Raw genomic sequence first — 6,670 nt, 5'->3', positions numbered from 1 at the left:
AAGCGTTGTATATTAAAAAGTTTTTTTTTATATTATTTATTTTAAATAAAGAAGTCTTCAACCATTTACAGTCATTTATTACTTATGTCACTAGTACTTCTCAATTCTGTACAATCCTATACTATCCTACTTAGTTCCAAATACAATTGGATAAAACTAACTACTCAAATCTTGCTATTAACGAAATTCCAATTTTTCAAGGTTCCTACTATTGAATCCAGTGGCGTAGCCAGGATTTGGCTTTGGTGGTATGCAAAAAATTTCCATCGATAACTTAAATTTGTGACACACAATGGCTAGAGGCGTCGCCTGAGTGCATTCTTTCATATATTTATGTATGTGCCAGTTTTACTGTTATATATTTTTGATCTATTCGTTTATTCAATGGGGTATTTATGCTTTATCTAAATTTAAAAAATTAAATTACTATACCGTTTTAAAAATCTGAAAATTCACAGCCGGAAATTTTTTATTCTCTTTTTGTCTTCGCCTTCTCGTTTTTGCCTTTATAAGTTTTGAAAAAAGGTTTTGAACGAACCATTATATCACATTCCTAGGCAAGTTTTGAAATAATATTTTCGATACTAAATTTTATTAAAACAAAATGTTGAAATCAGCTTCATATAGAAACAGTGTCATCGTTAATTAAGAAAGAGATGTTCTTAAATATCATAACTTTACGACACTCACATATTGACTAGTGTTAGCGCGCAATAAGTGTAAGTATTCATATTGAAATGTATTAAAAAATGGATTCCTAACGTGCAAAACCTTAGATTTTAGCACAAACGTATCAAAGCATTAAAATCGCCGAATATAAAGCATTTGTACGTGCTACCGCTCAAAATACGTGTTTTATTTGCTCACTCGTCAACCATCTAAAATACTTTGCCGACATTTATACGCGACGGCCATTTGCTAACACGATATGCCCGACTTGCAGAATCTCGATGGTACCGTTATAGAGGAAAGTGTACTCCCCCCTGCTGGCGCACATGCTAGCAATGTGCAAACGTTTTTTACAGCAGGGAGTGCACTACCCGTCGAGCAAATCTCAAATTTCAATATGCAAAATTTAGCCGCGACGCAGGGTGAGCTCTCGCCCTTGTTTTTATCGACTGCTACCGCCGCGACCATGTCGAACGCCCCCATACAATGTTCCGCGAACGGTTTGTGTCAAATGCCATACAAGCCGGTGCCTACTATACCCGGGAGCCTGGGCATTAACATGAACCCACGGCCAAGCTATGCTTGTATGGCTATGCCGCAAAACCACGTGGCCTACGACATGGCCCCGCCGTTATCGGCGGTCCTCAATTGATTTCAACGTTTGCTCATTCATCTGCCTGCGTGTTCGGTCAGAGCCGTCATGCACCGATGAGTGCCGTCTACACGCCTACCTATGGAGGCAACGTGTTACAAGCTTCGCAACCTACACACATTCCGTCGCTGGCCTACACAGGGGCTGCTTATACGAGAGCGTACAGTGCTGCCGCACCATACCAACCGTTCTCTCCCTGCGCCCGTTACCGACAGCACATGGAGAGGGCTATATACGCAGTCTCAGCGTAGTTTGGACGTAGGTCTATCCCAAACACACGTGGCGGCAAGACAGGTAATAAGTAAAGACTTGCCACTCTTCTCCGGGAAGCCAGAAGAGTGGCCGCTGTTCATAACGAATTATGAGCAATCGACTGAACGTTGTGGATTCTCTGAACAAGATAATCTGATTAGGCTTCAAAAATCACTACGAGGTGCGGCCCTTGAAGCCGTGAGAGGAAAGCTAATGATGCTTTCTACTGTTCACTTAGCTATCGAGACACTGCGCATGCTTTTCGGACGACCAGACGTGATCCACGACACACTACAGCGTAAACTAAGGCAGATGCCAGCAGTGAGGACCGATCGGCTAGATACGCTAATTGCGCTCGCGTTGGCAGTTTAGAACTATAGAGCAACGATGCAAGCAATGGGTCTTAGCGACTACCTGAACGACCCTATGCTTATCAATGAGCTGCTGAACAAACTGCCAGGAGATATGAAGCTCAATTGCGGTCGTCATCGAATGGCTACGGTTCGTGTCGATATAGTGACCTTCGACGACTGGTTATTTGGTTTAGCATCGTGTGCTAGTCAAGTAACACCACTTAACCCTACAGCCAGTACTACTGGAGAAGAAAAGGCGGGACAAAAGAGCACTAAGGAAAGGGTTTTTGTGCACGACGAGATTTCTAAGGAGCGCGCCTCAACTAAATCGCCTAAGGGGAAAACGCAGACACCCCCTGCTTGTCACCAGTGCGAAAAGGGCCACAACCTCTCTGACTGCCCGGACTTCAAAGCAAAGAGCCGAAACGAACGCTGGCAGCTAATCTAGGAAAAAAAGCTGTGCATTCGCTGCTTCAGAACTCACATGGTTCGACGCTGCGCCTCCAAGCAAGCATGCGGTGTTGACGGTTGTCGAATGGCGCACAACGCACTACTACATGGCAACACTGCTGCAACCAATCACTATGGTAAAGTGACCAAAGCCGATATTAAAGGTCAGGACGGTTCTACAGTCCTATTCCACCAACGCAAGTTTAAGAGGGCAGTTTTTCGCTACATTCCGGTAATCCTATATGGCCCCAAGACGACTATCAGTACATTTGCGCTGATTGACGAAGGGGCATCGTGCACACTGATGGACAGTGGCCTAGCTGAGGAGTTGGGACTTGACGGGCCCAGCGAAGAGCTATGTCTGAGATGGACCAGCGACATCACACAGCACGAGGCGAGCTCAAAATTCGTAGGTCTCGAAATATCTGCCAAAGGGGAAAATGTTCCGCGTTATCGTTTGCATAACGTGCGTACCATCACTGACCACGAATTACCGCAGCAATCACTAAAAGTCGATACGTTGAGCGAACGCGATCATCTGAAATCTCTGCCTATTCTACCGTATTCTGAGTGCAGAGCGCGTTTATTGATAGGCTTAGACAACACTAAGCTTTGTGTTCCACTGGAGGTACATCAGGTTGAGGGCGATGAGCTTATAGCTGCGCGTTGTAAAATAGGTTGGTCAGTTTACGGTCACGACAAGTCGAACCAGCCATTGGGGGAAAGTTTACTGCACGTCTGTAACTGCAACAAAGGCAGTCAACTAGATAGCTTGATGAGGGTGTATTTTTCTGTCGAGGCAGTGGGCATCAGCTCTACCGTCCAACCCCTTAGGTCGAGGGAAGATGAGCGCGCACGCATTCTAATGGAGAAAACAATTAAATATGTCGCCAGCGATAAGAAATGGGAAACCGGGCTGCTATGTAAGTACGACCAAGTTGATCTGCCCGATTCATACCCAATGACATGCAAGCGCCTCCAATGTCTAGAGAGGAAGATGGAAAAGACCACCGAGCTGAAGGAATTCCTTATCGAAAAAATTAAGGACTACATCGAAAAAGGAGATTAGCTGACGACGAGATATCTACGGGGGGCAAGTCCTGGTTCATTCCTGTTTTCGCAGTCATGAACATCAACAAAAACAAAAAAAGGCTTGTATGGGATGCAGCGGCCAAGGCGCATGATACCAGCTTAAACGATGTACTGCTCAAATGCCCTGACCTCTTACAACCGCTGGTAGGTATTCTAATGCGTTTTCGCGAACGACCAGTGGCTATATGCGGGGACATCCGCGAAATGTTCCACCAGATTCGAGTAGTTAAAGAGGACCAGGTGGGGCAACAGTTCCTTTGGCGAGACGGCGACAACAACCGACGACCTGATGTGTTCGCCATGACCGTGATGACGTTTGGCGCATCATGTTCTCCGTCTTTGGCAAACTACATAAAAGACAAGAACGCCCTACGTTTTGAGAAGGAGAGGCCCCGCACGGTGGCAGCAATCGTCCAAAACACATTTGTGGATGACTGGCTGCATAGCATGGACGATGAAGACGAAATGATTAACCTCGTTACCGATGTCCGCTATATTCATGGAGAAGGCGGGTTTGAGATGCGGCACTGGATGTCGAACTCCAAGCGAGTGGTACAAGCGCTCACAAGTGAGTCCGAGCCCATAGACAAGTGCATTCCAGAACCAGAGGAGGAGTTCCAAAAGGTTCTCGGTATGTGGTGGCTGTCGAGCAGCGAGGAGATCACATTCATCCACAAATTCAAGCCGCAGGTTTTCGACGAGTCCAACCAACCAACAAAGCGGCAGATTCTTCGAGTGGTGATGTCTATTTTCGACCCTCTGGGCCTACTCGGCTTCTTCTTTGTTAAGGCTAAGATGATTTTGCAGGATGTATGGCGATCAGGTGTAACTTGGGACGAAATCGTACACGATCAGGAACGCTCAGAATGGTGACAGTGGGTGCGAAAGCTACGTCACATCGACAAATTCCGAATCCCACGTTGTTATCTCTGGGCGAACCGCATCGACGACAATCAGCTTCACGTTTTTGTTGACGCGAGCATATCAGCGTATGCACCAGTAGCATACCTGCGAACAACCACAGCCGTAAAGATTCACTGCAGTCTCGTGGCATCGAAAACCCGAGTTGTCCCGTTAAAGCCGATTTCAGTACCAAGGCTTGAGCTGATGGCAGCCATTTCGGGGCTCCGCCTAGCTAAGTTCATTCAAGGGGAGCTCTTTATACCCATAAACTGTCGGAGTTTCTGGTCTGACTCAAAAGACGTCCTATTTTGGATAAGATCAGACGCGAGAAAGTTCAACCAGTTGGCCGTACGGATTGGTGAGATACCCCAGGATTCACAAATTAGTGAGTGGCGATGGGTGCCGACGAAAGACAACGTCGCGGACGACGGTACTAAATGGATCCCAAAATTCGAGTTTGGTACCGCTACCATATGGGTCACAGGTCCGGAATTCTTGAGAGTACCGAAGACTTCATGGCCGGTCTCCGAATTCGAACAGCCACAACCTACAAGAAAAACGATACAGCATATGACGGCCAATAGTACTACTAGTGAGGATGCGTCACCAGACCCCAAAAGATTCAGTAAATGGGAAAAACTACGCGCTGCGCAGATGTGTGTTCTCCGTTTTCTTCGCTTAACGATGAGGGCTGCCGTGAAAAACCCCATCACTCACACGCTCCTCCACGACAGAACCTGTATAAGCGCTGAAATTCTGCTCTTTCGCAAGTGTCAGCAAGAATGTTACGGCGATGAATTTGAGCAACTGAAAACGGGTACGGTAAGTCGTAAAAGGTTAATCTACAAGTTTTCTCCATTTATAGACGAATATGGGCTGCTACGCGTAAAGGGTCGGATCGATGAAGCAAGGGGAGTGGCAGGGGATCTGAAACAACCGATAATACTCGCAAGAAATCACAGCGTTACTCATCTGATCACGGATTTCTACCACCGAAGGTTCCATCACCATCATAATGAGATAGTTGTGAATGAGACGAGACAGCGATTCTGCGTGCATGGTCTACGAGCATTGGTAAGAGAAGTCGCCAAGGCCTGCCAACAATGTCGTAATCGGCTACCAGCGGAGCGTCTAGCAGCATTCACTCACCCATTCGCATTCACGGGCGTCGACTACTTTGGGCCCTTTGACGTGGTGGTTGGACGACGGCATGAAAAGCGTTGGGGAGTCGTGTTTACCTGCATGACCATACGAGCGGTACATATTGAGATTTCGCCCTCACTCTAGACCGACTCATTTCTCCTAGTATTGAAAATGTTCATATCCAGACGGGGAGTTCCCCGGCAAATCATTTCGGACAACGGCACAAATTTCCGAGGTGCTAGTCGCATATTGGCCGATGAGATCGAAAGGCTGTCATCTGACGCGCTGGTGAGAAAACACCCTGAAATCGAGTGGGCTTTTATACCACCAGCCGCACCCCACATGGGCGGCGCGTGGGAGCGCATGATCCGAACGGTGAAGGCTGTACTGATGGATATATTACCAAAGAGTTTTTTACGCGAAGAGGTGCTGAGAGCGGCGCTAGCCGACGTCGAAAATATCATAAATATGCGACCCCTTACTTAAACCGGCATGTCTGAATCGACTTCCGTCATCATTCTTGTGGCACGCGCCTTGATGTTGTCGCAAAAAGGGGAAGGGCCTACAGTTTTACGCCGACTCCTGCCGGGGGCCGACTACTACGACTACGACTAAAAACATTTTCTTTTTTTTATGTTGGCCGGAACTGGTCTCGAACCCTCACCCTGCGGAATGGTAGTGCGCACTTCTAACCACTACACCACAGCGATCGCTTAATTAATTTTAATCATTAATCGCGATTAACCATTTATTCGTTAATTTTTAATCATTCATAGACTAACATTTTGTCGACAATACTCGCATAAGATAGTCCCAAATTTTCACAAAAGAGAAAAGTGATTTTCCTCAAAACTTTTGAATGACGTCTTGACTGAACTTACTAATTCGGAATTTCTAATATTACTTATAGAGTAGGCTATTCATAAAGTCTGGGTAATGAAATTAAAATTTTTCTATTATATCTTCCATATAAGTATATTCGGAGACTGTCATTGTTTAATTAATTTTTTGCACATAGACTTGTATCTTGAACTTCTTTTTCCAAAAAAAATACAAAAAATTCAAAATTTTAATAGATATCGGATGTACGGAAAATTTCTAAAAAGATCTCTAAATAGATTAGTTCATGAAAATTATTCCAAACGAAAACTTAAAA

At 45.6% G+C, this 6,670-nt stretch overlaps 1 protein-coding gene across 1 annotated transcript in view; it reads right to left on the bottom strand.

Moving 5' to 3' along the window:
- Nucleotides 1-6,670, bottom strand: part of Tmtc2 (Transmembrane O-mannosyltransferase targeting cadherins 2) — a gene marked incomplete at its 5' end in the record, with an annotated part of 350,919 nt that overhangs the window by 293,197 nt on the left and 51,052 nt on the right. The gene's annotated exons all lie outside the window — the stretch shown is intronic.

Source organism: Rhagoletis zephyria, unplaced genomic scaffold, assembly GCF_001687245.7.
Source record: "Rhagoletis zephyria isolate East Lansing unplaced genomic scaffold, Rhagoletis_zephyria_1.1 Rzeph_scaffold_00110, whole genome shotgun sequence".
Lineage (NCBI taxonomy): Eukaryota > Metazoa > Arthropoda > Insecta > Diptera > Tephritidae > Rhagoletis > Rhagoletis zephyria.
The sequence above is the reverse complement of the archived record's forward strand: the minus strand, read 5'-3'. Positions and strand labels throughout refer to the sequence as shown.